This window comes from Chiloscyllium plagiosum, unplaced genomic scaffold (assembly GCF_037043375.1).
Source record: "Chiloscyllium plagiosum isolate Xiang-an unplaced genomic scaffold, Cpla_swu_hap1 HiC_scaffold_10, whole genome shotgun sequence".
In the NCBI taxonomy this organism is placed as follows: Eukaryota; Metazoa; Chordata; class Chondrichthyes; order Orectolobiformes; family Hemiscylliidae; genus Chiloscyllium; species Chiloscyllium plagiosum.
This window is the reverse complement of record NW_028270148.1, coordinates 40005700-40022262: the sequence shown is the minus strand read 5'-3', so window position 1 is coordinate 40022262 and position 16563 is coordinate 40005700. Positions and strand designations below refer to the sequence as shown.

The following is a 16563-nucleotide window of genomic DNA, read 5'->3' as shown; positions in this document are numbered from 1 at the left end:
TTCTCCGGGGATATTGTTGGACTTGCTGAAAGCAGCATTTTCTATTTTTGCTACAGTTTAGTGCACAGATCCCTAAATCCCTATGGGATTCCATTGTTCCCAAATAATATTTGGTTCCATCCTTGCGCTAGAGGTTTTGGCAGACTTAAAAGTGAGCAAATACCCAGGTTTGGATGAATTGTGCCTTTAGTTGCTATAAGAAATGAGACGGGAAATTACTGGGGCTTGAACCCAAATTTTTAATTCCTCTCTGGCCATAGTGGAGGTGCCAGAGAACTGGAAGACAGCAAATGTGATTCCACTTTTCAAAAATGATGATAGAGATAAAGCAGGAAATTATAGACGAATGAGTCCCACATCAATTGTTAGGAAACAACTGGAGAAAATTCTGAAGGCGAGGTTTAATTTCAACTTGAAGAGGTAAGGTTTGACCAAGGACATTCAGCATGGCTTTGTCAAAAGGAGGTTATGTCGAACAAAATTGAATTTTTCAAGGAGATGAGCAGATGTGTAGATGAGGGTTGTGCAGTTGATGCAGTTGACATGAATTTCAGCAAAGCCTTTGACAAGGTTCCACAGGGAGACTGGTAAAGAAGGTAAAAGCACAAGGGATCCAGGGTAATGTGGCAAGTTGGATCCAAAATTGGCTGCTGATAGAAGACAGATGATGATGGAAGAAGGCTGTGTGATTGGAAACCAGCGTCCAGTGACATACACAGGGATCAGTGACACAATACAGAATATGAGGGCAATGATAAGCAAGTTTGCGGATTACGTGAAGGTTGGCTGGGTGGCTAATAATGGGGAAGAAGATCTTAGGTTACAGGTGGATTTATATGGATTGATCAGATGGGCAGATTAGTGCGGATGGAATTTAACACTGATAAGCGTGAGGTAATACACTTTGGAAGAAGTAACAAGACAAATGAGTGCTCAATGAATGGCAGGGCACTAGGAGGCTCAGTGGACAGAGGGATCTTGGGATGCTTGTTCACAGATTCCTGAAGGTGATTGGACAGGTTGTTCGGGTAGTTAAGACGGCATGTGGAACACTTGCCTTTATCACGTGTGGCCTAGATTATAAGGACAGGAAGTTTATAATGTGATTGTACAGGACTTTGGTTAGGCCACAGCTGCAGTTCTGGAAGGATGTGATTGCACTGGAGAGGGTGCAGAGGAGATTTACCAGAATGTTGCCTGGTTTGGAGCAGTTTATCTATGAAGAGAAGCTGCATTAGTTCAGGCTGTTTTCTTTAGAGCAGGGAAGATTGAGAGTGGTTTGTTAGAGGTGTATATGATTATGAAGGGCAGAGATATAGGGATAGAAAGCAGCTGTTCCCCTTCAATGAAGAGTCAATAACAAGAGGGCCTAATATTAAGGTGATAGGCAAGAGGTTTAGAGGGGATTTGAGGAAATTTCTTTCACCCAGCAGGTTGTACGAATCTGGAATGCACTGCCTAGAAGGGCAGTAGAGACAGGAAACCTCAGAACCTTTAAAAAGTTCTTAGATGAGCACTTGAGATATCATAACATTCAAGACATATTGGCTAATTGCTGAAAAGTGGGATTTGTGTAGATTTAGATTAGTTGTTTTCTGTGCAGACTCGATGGGCTAAAGCCCTCTCTGTATTGAATCATAGAATCATTCAATGAATGGATTTGAGAGTGGTGTCTTAATCAACAGTCTCCTTTCAATGTCAGGTGACCCCACAGAACGTCTGCCCATACAGCTGCTTGCTCACCTAGGCCTCTCCAATAATATCCCTGCTTCCCTCTGCCCCCACAAGTACTGCAATCACTTCTAAATTTGCCAGCTTGTAAACTGTGCCTTTTTTTTAAACAAAAATAATGCTTGTTTACCGGGGTTTCAACTTCACTCACAAACCCCAGATGTCCATTTGCTCTCCAACTGAACATTAAATCAGAGCTGCTCCTACACATTAATGGTGCCCAATGTAATCTGTAATTACCTTGGTGTGATGAATGATCCTGCTTCATGGAGTTTATAGCCCATTCTCATTGCTGAGCATCTGTTACTGGGTCTGAATTTTCTTTTACTCATAACTGTAGATAATTCCTTGTAGACTCTTGCCACAAGATTTCTCTCCTACAGGGACTATTAAATGTTCAGCTCTTTTAGCTGCTCATTCTCTGTTGAGCTTCTTTCTTAAAATTGTGTCTAAATATCCCAATCCTTTAATTGTTGTATATGTGTTTTTCAACCCCCATAGATTTGAATTTCCCAGTTTTCTACATCCTGAGCTGTACCAATTTCTGCTCAGACATCAAACCGGTTTTCTGCAGTATTCCCAATTTTTAAATATTCTGGAATTTCCAGATGCAGAAGTCTCGCCTGCACTTCTGACAGATCTGAATTTTGTTAATGGCAGAAAGGGATAAGCAGTGTCCAACACAGGAAGCAAACCTGACCTCAGAGAAGCAATTCGTCCTTGACAGATTTGTTGGAAGCTTTTATTGATTTCAACTTGGGCTCCTAAGGTTTGCTGACAAATAATACTTGATGGGTAACTATGGAGGTCGTGTGGAGAACTATGATGATGGGAGTGGAGTATGTATGGACATAGAGGTGATGTGGAGGTATGAGGGACAATAGGAGGAACTGGAGATCTGAGTAGGCATACAAGTCACATGGGGACATGAAGAAGAATAAGAGTGAGTAAAGGTTTGAAGGGTGTGAGGGATGAGAACTAAAGGACCTAACAGTGTCTGAAGCAACTCAGACAAGGTAGAGAATTGAAGTCTGCTGACCAGCCCCAGCTAGGTATATGCCCATCCATGTGGATGCCTAGGATGTGCTTCTGGGTGTGTGGTAATCAAATACACCAGAGTGAAAATAGGGTCCTTAAAACTGAGCCAGGACTGCTGATTCGAAAGGTTTCCTGATTCAAGTTACCAACCTCAGTAGCAAAAATCTTCCCTTTGTGCTCTTTGGGATGCACTAACACCCTTACAATGGCTGGCGATAGATGATGCTTTAGAAAAAGCCTTGGTGAAGATTTGAATTTCTACAGTATCTATGACCACAGGCAGCACCAATTGCTTTATAGCTGATGTAAAGATTTTACGGGAAGAAAGTGAGGACTGCAGATGCTGGAGATCAGCGTCAAAACGTGTGGTGCTGGAAAAGCACAGCCAGTCAGGCAGCAGCATCCAAGGAGAAGGAGAGTTGACATTTCGAGCATAAGCTCTTCGTCAGGAACGTGATGTAAAGATTTTGCAGTATGGTCACTGCTATAATGTATGACAATACAGAAACCAATTTGTGCACAGTAAATTCCAAAGAAAAGCAATGCGGTATTGACCGGATCATCTATTTTTGTGACATTGATTTAACGCACAAAGGGCACTGTGAATATCAGCATTTTTGCAAATTTGTGCCATAGTCTATCTGTACCTCCCGAAAGGACTGATGGAGAGACAGTTTGATCTCTCATTTTAAATGTGGCACTTCCAAAAGCATAGCCATTCCTCAAGGTACCAGCTTTGATTTTTCTTCAGTGCTTGAGTCCTGAAGTGAGACTTAATCATAGAGCCTTCTGAGAAGCAAGAATACTCCCAAATGAATGATAGCTAGTGGATTTGGGGAGTTACAACAGTGTATTCTGTAGATAGTGCACACTACAGTCATGGTACATCAGTGGTGGATGCAGCAATTGTTCAGGCTAGTGGTAGTATCAAGCTTCTTGTGCAATGGGAGAGTATTCTATCACAATCTTGACTTGCATTTGGCTGTGATAGAAAGATAGGAGGTAAAGCAATAACCTTTACCTGCTGTACTCGCCATGGAATTTATGTGATTGGACCAGTTGATTTTCTGGCTAAAGGACCGTCCCCACAGGATACTGAAAGCCTCAGCAAAGTCATTGCATGTGAATCGGAGGTGGTTAGGTTCTTTTGCAGTGAAGGTCGTCATTATCTGAAACATGTGTAGCATCAATGCTCCTTGCCACTAATCAGCACAAAATATAAATATTGTTCAGATCTTGCTGTAAATTGTCATTATCTGAAGAGCTGTTAAAAAGAACTGAAATTTGAATTGTTTTTGATGCAATGACATCCCTGGAAACTTATTACATAATCATGTTTGCTTTTTGAGTGCAAAGTGCATTTCATCTCCTTCCTAATTTCCTTTAGTTATTTATTTTATGTGCTTGAACTGAAGAATGAAATTAATTTCAGAATGCGACATCCACATAAGAAACAAGTGATAAATAGTGTGTAAAGTTGAAATGATTGCTGTGGCTCTGAACAAATGTCTATTGCCTTATTTTCCTTCCTTTTGCTTTGTCATGAGAATAGGATATATTTTACATGAAAGAAACAAGATCCTATGTAGACCCATACGATGTACAAGGAAGGAGAAAGTGAGGACTGCAGATGCTGGAGACCAGAGTTGAAAAATGTGGTGCTGGAAAAACACAGCAGGCCAGGCAGCATCCGCGGAGCAGGAGAATCGACGTTTCAGGCACAAGCCCTTCTTCAGGAAAAATGTACAAGGAAGCAACACTAATTCAGACTTTGTTCTACAGTCCTTTAGCCAGAAAGTCAACTGGTCCAATCACAAAAATTCCATGGCGAATACAGCAGGTAAATTGTATTCCCTTTAAGTAGGAATACAATTCTCTTTTGAAAGTCACTATTGAATCAACAGAACATTTAAATCACAGCAATGAATTGGATTTTTTCTAAAAAATTGTCTGCCAGTCTGTTTAAACAAATTATGTAGAATCTCTGTCCCTCTGTTTACTGACCCTCATGCCAGTACAAACAATTTCTTCCTGTTCATTCTATCAAAATCCCCAACTTCAGAAATATAAATTATATGTTTTGGCATTTTGCTTTGAACCAATACTGACTTTTAGTCATCTTTATATGTTTTTACTATTGCAACCACGTCAGACTTTATCAGGTTCAATTAACTATGCATATCTTTGAGGTTGGGCAGGTCAAGTGCTTAAAAAATTCCCAATTGCTCAGTAAAAGTATTTTTGTATTTTTATATGAAGTTGTATATTTTTATATAGAAGTATATACAATACAATATTTTTGTATCTTGCTTTCCCAAAGTTTCAATGAAACATAAAGTTCTGACATTTAAATTTTTGCCTGATACATGATCTCCTCATTTATTTTCTTCCTGCTTGAAGTAACTTCTCTGCCTTCCTTTTGGATCATACATTAAATCCTATTCCATGGCGATAAAAGTTTGCTCAGCCAATTGTAAATAGAAAGAAAAACTGGCATCTGCATCATGCTTTTGATGACCACCGGATGTCTCAAAGCATTTTACAGTTCATGAAGTCCATCAAATTTTCACAAACAGATAATGATGATGTCCAGACAATCTATTTTTGCAACGTTTGAGAGATAGCTCTTGGCTAGGACACCAGTTGCAACATTGTTTTTCAGGGTGGTGCAATGATCTCTTTTACGCACACCTCAGCAGGCAAGTGAAGCTTCAGTTTATTGCATCTGAAATCAGCTCTTCTGATTGTGTAGCAGTGCTATATGCTGCAGTGAAATAGTAGCTCTGATTTTTATGTTCAAGCCTTGGAGTGCGACTTGAACACAGAACGTTGTGACTCAGAGGTGAGTCTGCTACCACAATAGACACGACTGACATGTACTCCTGTCTTTGGTCGTGAAATTATCAATACAATTAAATTTCACATTGTAAGCATTCCCAAGAACAACTTTTATGATCAATCCAAATTACATTGTATTTATTTTTCATGAAATTTGCAAGATTGCACGGTAAAGAGTATTATAAGGTTTCATATTTCTGAAGCTGAATATTCAAAATTACCTCAGGGAGCAGATGGAAAGAGAATTATTTTGTTAAAGGGTATGAAGTATAAATTCATACATCCTTTTATTTTTCAATTTTATACTGTTATCCTTCCAAATATTAATGCTGTCTGATAAAACCGTACAGTACATACTTCTAAAGTGATTAATGCATATCATGCTGTAGCATTTCTTTTAAATGATTGGTTTAATTTTATTTTCACGTGGAGCTTGCACAAAGTTAGAAATATTAGTAATCGTTTTACACTTGAGTCTTGAATATCAAACATTTCCTGACCTTGCAGATTGTAGTGGAAGAAACTGCTGATTTGAAACTTGTGTCACATTGTGAGCTGCATCAGGCCATAGGGTAAATCTTGCCACAGTATCTAGAATACATGCACTCATTATCACAAAGTTCCACTTTTCATAGCTAATAGACAAAAAAAATGTTAATAACCATTTTATATCCACCCTCCTAAATTGTAAATAAGAATCCTCAGTCATTCCTTTCTCATTCTGTTAACATAAAGGTCTTGTTGTCATATCAGAGAGATACAACAAGAGAGAGTTCCAAAAAGTTAGCAAAGCCATTATTGCATAAGGAATAACATTTTTCAGGGTGAATATCTGTAACATGTTTCTTTTGTTTAAAATCTCACATTCATTAATAACAAAAATAGGAATAATACAACTTGCTACTCTTGCAGTGGCTTGGAATCTGGAGTACTGTGTGTGATTTTGGTCTAAATTATATTGAATTGTAGTTATATTGAAACAGTTCAAAACAGATTCATTCATTTGCTTCCAAGATTGAAAGGGTTATCCTTATGAGGAAAGACGTAATGCTCATGCATGTGTACTTGTTGATTGTTGAATGAGATTGATTGTATTGAAGCGTATAAATTCCAAGGGGACTTCAAGAACTGGAAGCTAAGAGGATGTTTTCACCTTGTGGGAGACATTAGAACGAGGTGACACAGTTTAAAGGTTAAGGGTATTCCATTTAATAATGACCTATTCTGTGGAATTTCCTTCCTCAGAAGGCAGTGGAGGCAGGACCATTGTACAATGTAGAGGTGCCGGACTGGGGTGGACAAAGGTAAAAATCACATAATACCAGGTTATAGTTCAACAGATTTATTTGGAAGTACAAGCTTTCGGAGCACTGCTCCTTACCTGAAGAAGGAGCAGTGCTCCGATAGCTTGTATTTCCCAATAAACCTGTTAGCTATAACCTGGTCTTGCATGATTTCTAACTTTGTGTATATTCAAGGTTGAGTTAGACAGATCCTTCAACAACAGGGACTTAAGGATTAATGGGGCGGGGGGTGTGCAGACAGGAGAATGGAGTTAAAAATCAGCCTTGGTCTTCCTGAATGGTAGAGCAATCTCGAAGGGCAGCAAGGCCTGCATTTGCTCCTAATCCTTGTGTTGTTTGCTCTACAGAGATGGTTAGACAACTGAACTGCACAGATAAGGAAGCATCACTTTTCATCCCTCACCTTGCACTGACTTAATCAGCAGAACTGGAAGAGCTCCATTTCAACTCCATGTTCCCTGATGTAAAGAGAGGAAATTCAGTTTGGATCTCACTCCTGACTTCTGAAAAACAGATGTCCAGGGACATCTCCAGGGTGGTGGTGGTAGTTGGGGGGATCGGGGGGTGGGGGTGGGGGGAGGGTAGGGGGGATGTAGATAGGGGTTTGAGAGATGGAACAAGTAGAACACCTTACAGAGGCTATGGCATTCCCACAGGCACTACTTTTCACCCACTGACCACTGCTAAAAATGTTGTGCGCACACAGTTATCCCATGTGTACATAGAGTCATAAAGATGTACAGCACGGAAACAGACCATGCTGACCAGATATCCTAAACTAATCTAGTCCCATTTGGCCCATATCACTCTAAGCGCTTCCTATTCATGTATCCATCCAGATGTCTCTTAAGTGTTGTAATTGTACCAGCCTCCACCACTTCCGCTGGCAGCTCATTCCATTGACGCACCACCCTCTGAGTGACAAAGTTGCCACTTAAGTCCATTTTAAATTTTTCCCCTCTCACTAGAGACCTATGCCTTCTAGTTCTGGACTCCCCCAACCCAGGGAAAAGGCCTTATCTATTTATTGTATCCATGCCCCTCATGATATTTTAAACCTCTATAAGGTCACCTCAGCCTCCAACACTGCAGGGAAAACAGCCCAGCCTATTCAGCTTCTCTCTATAGCTCAAATCTTCCAACCCTGGCATGATATTTCTAAGTCTTTTCTGAACCCTTTCAAGTTTCACTACATCCTTCCTATAGGGGGAGAGATCAGAATTGCATATATAATATTCCAAAAGTGGCCTAACCAATATCCTGTACAGCTGCAGTATGAACTCCCAACTCCAACACTCAGTGCTCTGACCATTGTGTATTTTGGTGAGGGGGGGATAAGAAATGCCTTGGCTTTGCTGCCCGCCATAGTTTAATGGCCCGTTGATATTCACGACCAATGTCAAGTAGCTAATACGAATGAGAAACTAAAGGATTTCTGATGCCTTTAGAAGCTGACCCATTGGAAGTCCAGATTTTCAGGGTGAAGGAGAGACAACCAAATGATAATGCACATCACATGCTTTCAAGTAATTGTATCTATTTATTGTAAATTCAACGATTGTATTTTTGTTTATTATTGTATTGCTGCAATGCAATGTATTTTAGTCAGTCAAAGTCTGGAAACTATCAAATATATCCTCTTTAGATTTGCTTAAATCAGTTGTGAGCCAGGCTTGCACTTTGAGATTTAAAACACAATGCTATTTCTTTGGAAACATTGGCGGCTGGAAAAAGGCCATTAGGCCCATCAAGTCTACTTGGACCCTCTGAAGAACTTCCCACCCCATCTCCACAACCTCATATTGGGTTTTTACTGTGCCTAACCCACACACTAATGAACAATTTTTACCATGGCCAGTGCATCTAACGTGCACATCTTCGGGCTGTGGGAGGAAACACAGAACCGAGAAGGAGCATGGGTGACTGTCTGTGTGAAGTTTTGACAAAGCTGTAATCAAACCTGGGGTACCTGGCTCTGTGAGGCAGCAGTGCCAAACAGTGTGCTACCATGCCACCCAGTAATTAGTGTAAGTATGTCTCATTCTCAGAAAACAAACTGAACCACTAAAGTGTCAAACTGACAAAATTAGTGCTAGAAAACTGCCTGAATATAGCAAGATGGTCTCTTGATAAATATGAGATGGAAGGATGCAGGGGCAAATACAAACATGCATCTATATGCAGTACACCCATTCCCAAAAACATGGATTGCATTTCAAATTACTCATTAAAATGATATATTCTACTTAACGCACACAGTTCAAATAAAATAGCCTTCAGAGTTATAGGATTGGATGGTACAGTGTGCAAAAAGATCAATCCTTTGATCTTAAGAACCTTGAATTGTATCCAGATCAAACAGATGGAATCAATGTTTCCTCTGTTTACCAGCTGTTAAAGACTTCCAATAAAATGAGTATTGAGCAGTTTCAGTCCAGTTATTAATGGACAAGTGCAAGTTACGCAATAACCTAGCTCAAGTCTGCGAGAGAGAAGAGGCAAAGCAGGAAGAAGAAGGTCATTTTAGTGCAACAGGTGATGGTCTTCTTAAGGTTGGGTTTGATTTTGAGAATTATGTAGGGAACCGCTCTACATTGTTTCTGGTTGAGCAGCGCTATATGTTTATACAAAGTTGAAAGCAATTGCACAATTATTATGTTTTACTCGATCTTCACACTTTTTGTGAGGCTATTGCAATTAGCTGCAATGTGTTTGACTTAGGAATTAGACCATTGGTTAATCTGAATTTAATCCAGTATTACTTTCTGAATTTTTTTAGTTATTGAGTAAGACTGGGATTAGGTTGATCTGTGATGTCCTTTCTTCCATATCTGGTTAATGTCCTTGCACTTCTTATCTTGCCTCATTCCCAAAGCATGGTCATTTGAGTAATGTCCTAGAACTGACTAATGATTGTGAAATTATACCGTAGCTAGGAAGTACAGACATTGTTACAGTGCTGGGAGAGGACAGTATTGTAGGAACATTTCTGCTCAGCAAACATTTCAATTTTATTACGTGCTTATATAAAATTTTGAGATGTAACCTCGTTCGCGTGCAGTCCGAAAGCAACATGGATAATTCTCCAAACTCTGACTGCTACACATATTATTTAATTGGGGCATTCCTGCCATACAACTTTATAAACTTCTCCCAAAGTTTATGGCGAGGGATTTGAAAAAGCCCCATGAAAAGGACATTAGTTAATTCCTATCAATTAACCCTTGAAAAATTATAACTCCAAATTAAACATAAACAACACAAGTTTGTAAGGTACCAAAGAAGCTTTTCCAAATAATGGATTAAAATGCAAAGTTTACAAACTTCCAATAAGTGCCACTCCTCACATGAAGCACCAAATCTCACCAAGGGTCTGAATGTCATTTGGCGCTGAGATCAATAACTTTTCCGCTAAAAGCACTCTTTGTAGTTGTACAAAAACCTCACTGATAGCAATGGGTTCTATTGACTTTAAATCTGATAACAAGTTTCACATCAAAAATGATTGTTACGAATAAGGTCCATTGAAACTAAATCTGATAACAGGCTGTGTTTGAAAGTAAGTCTGATTATATATTAAAAAAGGATATCTGAAACGAGGGATATGAATGACAAACAAAAGGTTATCAATCTGAAAGATTAACTCTATTTCTTTCCCATGGTTGCTGCTTGACCTGCTAAGTATTTTGATTAGATTAGATTCGATTCCCTATAGTGTGGAAATGGCCCTTCGGCCCAACAAGTCCACACTGACCCTCTGAAGAATAACCCACCCTGACTAATGCACCTAATACTATGGGCAATTTAGCATGGCCAATTCACCTGACCTGCACATCTTTGGAATGTGGGAGGAAACCAGAGCACCCAGAGGAAACCCACACAGTCACCGGGAGAACGTGGAAACTCCACATAGACAGTTGCCCAAGGCAGGAATTGAATCCAGGTCCCTGGTGCTGTGAGGCAGCAGGGCTAACCGCTGAGCCACTGTTCTGCCCCAACTCTTGTACTTTCTTTTGTTATTCCAGATTTTCAGCATCTGCAGATTTTGTGACAGAAGAGGGTGAATGTTCCATGAATAAATCTAACAAAATGCCCAATAAGGCACTAAGTATGGATAGTGACAACAAATTTGAGGGGAAACTAGACAACGTTTAAAAAGGAAAGGATTGTCGGTTTTGAGATTGCATAAAGCACTATTTTTCAAACTATGGAGTTGGTCAAAGGGTCTACATTTGTTTCAGCTTTGATAAAGGGTCAGTTAGACTCAAAACGTCAGCTCTTTTCTCTCCTTACAGATGCTGCCTGACCTGCTGAGATTTTCCAGCATTTTCTCTTTTGGTTTCAGATTCCAGCATCCGCAGTAATTTGCTTTTATTTTTTACATTTGTTTCTTCTGGGTCTGTACATTTGTAACTTATTAAGTTAATTTGTAAAACGCTTCATTCAAGGGAGTCTTACATCAAGCTGTTGCCAATAAGTCCAACACCATAAGAATGATAACCAGCTAAAGAAACTTACATTGTTTTGAGAAACTAAAATACAAATCATGTTTTTTAAAATGGATCCCAAACGTACTGCATACTTAAGCACCAAATATTTACCTTCAATCTAATGCCAAGATGTATGAGTGCTTATGTCTGTGGTATTACCTCCTGGAAGTATTTAATTTGTAAAATATTATTTGGACAGTAATTCATCTATCACTTAAAAATGACAACTAGCTGTTTTTCCTTTTCCCTCCTTGTTAGTAGGTCACATGGCCTTGAGGATAAGGTGTCTGACTTCATATTAATCAGGATGCTATCAGAAGGTTGGAGCTTCATGTCCTGATGTGATTGCATCACAGTGACAAATCTACTGTGAGTTATACAATTTGTTAGGAAGAAGAAAGGTGTGGACTATTGTCTGAATGGAGAAAGGTTTTGAAAATCAGAAATACAAAAGGATTTAGGAGTCCTAATTCAGGATTAAGATTGACCTATAGGTTCAAGTTGGGAGTTAGGAAGGAAAATCATTATTGACATTTATTTCAAGGGTGCTAGAATACAAAAGCAGTGATGCACTGTCTAGGCTGTAAAATGCTGTGGTCAAATGCATTTGGGATTTTATGAGCAGTTTTGGGTCCTGTGACGAAGGAAGGATATACGGGCATTGAAGGGGGTCCAGAGGAGACTTATACAAAAGTATCTGGGAATGATGGCTTTGTCATTTGAGCCTCAGAGTGAAGGGATAACTCTTCAGAACTGAGATGAGGAGGAATTTCTTCGGCCAATGGGTGGTTAATCTGTGGAATTTACTGTCAAAGAAGGCTGTGGAGACCAAAACATTGAGTGCATTTAAGACAGAGATAGGTTCTTGATTAATGAGGGGATCAAAGGTTTCAGGAAGAGGCAGGAGAATGGGATTGAGCAACTTACCAGTTGTGATCAAATGGTGGACGGACCTGATGGGCTGAATGGCCTAATTCTGCTCTGAAATCTATAATCTTCTGTTTTAGAAGTGTTGAGGCTAATTGTAACACTTGAACACAGTGAAGGCTGGCGATTGCATCAAATGGTTTTCTAATCTGTATAGTTCTGCTATTTACTCAATAAATTTCCAATCACTGAGAAGCTTTCGGCAATGTTTTAAAATTATGGTTATTCTTCTCCCTTTTCCTCTTTTATCTTTGGATCCACCCTCCTCTTACCTTCTTTGCCAACAATGACCTACAATGGTTTCCAGGTGAAAGTGAGGATTACAGATGCTGAAGATTAAAGTCGAGACTGTGGGGCTGGAAAGCACAACAGGTCAGGCAGCATCTGAAGAGCAAGAAAATTGATGTTTCGAGCAAAATGATATAGGACTTTTGCCCGCAACATCAATTTTCCTGCTCCTCGGATGCTGCCTGACCTGCTATGTTTTTCCAGCACCACACTCTTGACTACAATGGTTTTCAGTCTAACAACACTTCAAATCTAAAGTTCTCATCTTTGTATCTAATTTCCTCTAATGAACTCACTCCTGTCTATCTCTGTAACTTAAGTTTTCTGCATTTGTTCAATTCTGGCTCCTTGTTCGTTTCCAGTTTCCTGTGAACCGCATTGGCAGTGGGCATTCAACAATGGGAATTGTATCCCTAGTGCACCTATTCATTTCATTCGTCCTTTCCTTATGCTGGCAATTTGTGTGCATTTCCTGTGTGTGCAAAGCGCTTGAACTCCAGAGTACCTTTATTTTAAATCATTTAATGAAATAGAAAAAGCAATGAATATGAACCAATATTGCACATTTCACCCAATAGCTGAAGGAGAAAGCTGTTCTGGCAAGCTGAATATTCTTCTTCCAAGAATATTGGAAGAGCATGCAGTAGCAGCGTGGTGCAGGACTGGGGACAACAGCCTGGTGTAGAACATGGTGGCAGCCAGCCAGCAGTCAGACACATGGTGGCTCCTGAACCGCTCTGCTGTGGAGAGACTTTGGAGAGAGACTGTAACGCTTGTCTTTTTAACTTTGTTTTTCTGACCTATAGTTACACTGAGGATAGCTGTAATGTAACCTTCTTTCTTGGTTCCTCTTTTCTGCAACTACGGATTGTACCTAGCTACCTTTGTACTGTAAGTGTTGACTTATAAACTTTCCACTGTACTTATTTGAGTACATGTGACAATAAAGTTAATTTAATGTAATTTGTAATTTTATTTGTGAGACAGCATAGTAAGCAGAAAGGCCCAGAATCTCACTAGATTGTGTACAATTTGCCAAACCACATAAAAAGATTGTGGCATTTGAAGCTAAAGCTACAGTCCAGCATAAATATTACAGTCATTAATGTTGGTTTAAATTAAAAATCATATTGAAAACTGCTTGCATACAAAACTGGCCACACCTCTGACCAAAACAATGTACATACTGAGTTTTCATTCACTTGTGATCCTCTCAGGACAATTATCAATTTGTTCTTGTGCACTTGGAAACAAAGACACAGATTGTCATGTTGTAAACATTTTAAAATATTAATACCATATTTACATTATTAAGAAACTAGTGCACATCAGTAAAATTAGTAAATGGATCAGCATTGATTTTTCTTCAATAATTTCAGTAATTTTAAAATCAATTTAATTACATGGTGCCCTGGACAATCCTATTAAATTATTTTTGGGTTTAACCCATTTTCAGCTGCAACTTTAAAATTTGATCAAGTTTTCACTCCTAAAAATATCAATGAGTATTTCTTATTATGCAACATTATCTTCTGTAATGTTGTGTTTGGTCATGGAAAATTTACATTTGCAATTAAGCAGATGAGTTTGTTTGGAACCTTGAACTATGACTTAATTTTGAACAACCAATGCAATCTGCACCTAAAGTAGAGAAATTACCCCAAAGATTTTTTTTTTAAACTTCAGCACCAATAACCTTTCTCAGTCTGTTTCCACCACTTCAGCTGACAACAGTTCCATATTCAGCACCCTGTCCAAGTTAGTAGTTTTTATATTTACATAGCAAGCTATTGCAAATCAATGCCATCATTGTGGGTGGATGTGCAGCAAGACTGAATCCTAATCTTAATTTTCATACCCATCCATACAAACGTAAATTTCAGCTGAACTGCTGAATATTGATCAAATCTGGGTGTCCTAGTCTAGTCATCAAGGGATACTGAAGCTCAAAGTGGAATTGATCCATGTCCGAATCAAATTGAAATAATTATCAAAATAAGGGACTAGTCTGTATGACTTGGTGCTGTGCTTCAGAATGCACTTATTCATTGAACCTCGAAGGCAGGAGATACCAATAGTGCTCATGCAATGGACTGCTCCAATGATGATGTCCTATGCTGAGGCTCAGCCACAATCCAACCATTCAACACAGTGTAAAATGCAGCATTAGAAGTTTCTATCCAATTTTAAACTTTTGGACACGGTGCTTTCATTACTAATGGATTAGCTTTCCAATCTTAAAGTAAGCTGTAACCTTAGCTATTTTTAAAGTAAATAGCTTAATGCAATTTCCTGTGGATTGTATTTGGATCTGCAGTAACCCAGGAAACTATGCTCCCTGCTCCAGAATGTGGCAAAATTTCTCAGCATCCTGCAGCTTCAGAGTGACTAACACTTCAGTCTAAAAGCATGGTGCTTTGTTTTCATTGGTACCTTTCCAAGACACAAGAGGTCAGCTCTTGTCAGGAATCTCATAGGGCTATAAAGGCAGGCTCAGTCTCGTGTATATAAACAGGTAAGAAAATTAAAGTTTCGGAAAATGTCGAACCATATTTTGTTAAGTCTATCATAAGTTACTTTGGCACATAAAATGAAGGAATACTTTGAATAAAAAATGCCCAAAACTGAACTTGGTCTTTTTATGACATAAATTTCATTGTGTAAATATGAATTCCTGAAACCATGAATTCCTATTCAAAGTGCTTTTTATAGAAAAATTGTTTACTAATTAGTAAGGGAAAAAAAAACTCTTTTCACCATGTGAGATCCTAAAAGCAGCAGGAGATTTTCCATGTTATTGAATGTTCTTTCTTTCAAAAAACCTTACAATTTTGCTACTAAGTCCAAAATGCTCTATTAAATGAGCAAAGGGGTTGGGAAGCAGTTGAATAAAGTCACAGATGCATCTTGGTCGGGTCACACAGTTATCCATGTCGTGTTTACCATTAATAAGCTATCACTTAATGCCATGGACAATTTCTGCTACCTTGTTATTATTTCCCTATGGTATACCTCAGGCAACATCTGACCCAATTCCACTGTTAACAAATTCAAGCAGGAATACCAGCAGAAATTAGCAGTGATCTGATGACTGACGTAGCTCAATGCCAAGCTTCATCAGTTTTTAGATCAGAGTGGTGCTGGAAAAGCATAGCAGGTCAGAAAGCATCTGAGGAGCAGGAAAATCGGGCTTTTGCCCGAGACGTCGATTTTCCTGCTCCTCTGATGCTGCATGACCTGCTGTGCTTTTCCAGCATCACTTTGATCTAAACTCTAGTTTCCAGCATCCGCAGTCCTCACTTTTGCCTAGCCAAGCTTCATCACTCTACTATGTGGTTCACAGTCATTGATCTGCTTCTGTTGTCACATCAGACTGACCTGACCATTTCCATTGGCACTTTCACCAAGTAGTAGCTGCTATCAAGGTGCAGAGCGAAATGCTCAGCACTGATATCCTCAATACGTTTGGATTTGAGAGCATAATTGAAAAGAAATAAAACAGAACTGTTCTGAGGAAGGACCCAAAACAGTAACTTTGCTTTCTCTCCACAGATGCTGCTTGACCTACTGAATTTCTCCAACAATTTCTGGTTTTGTTTCAGATTTTCCAGCATCCACAGTTTAGACTAGATTAGATTCCCTACAGCATGGAAACAGGCCCTTCAGCACAACCAGTCCACACCGACCCGCCGAGGAATAACCCACCCAGACCCATTTCCCTCTGACTAATGCATCTAACACTATGTCTTTTAATCAAAAAGAACTAGATGCTTATTCTGGACATAGCATCTACATGCTGATTAGAGTTGGACCAAAAAAGTGTTTACAAAACGCAAGTTAAATGTCACCTTAGGATCCTGGAATATGAAGAGCCCAGATGGATTATGACAGCATCATGCCAGCTCGGTTCATTAGATGGAATCTGAGGCTGTGAAGTTACAACATCA

The 16563-nt window shown here is 39.2% G+C and overlaps 1 long non-coding RNA gene across 2 annotated transcripts in view; it reads left to right on the top strand.

Annotated features, from left to right (window-relative positions):
- LOC148148942 (uncharacterized) overlaps positions 1-13573 on the top strand; it is a 128826-nt gene extending 115253 nt beyond the window's left edge. For both annotated transcript variants that reach the window (XR_015758421.1, XR_015758420.1), the window contains one exon: positions 13195-13573. This is a non-coding gene — a long non-coding RNA (uncharacterized LOC148148942). The remainder of the gene's footprint in view (positions 1-13194) is intronic.
- Positions 13574-16563: the final 2990 nt, after the last annotated feature.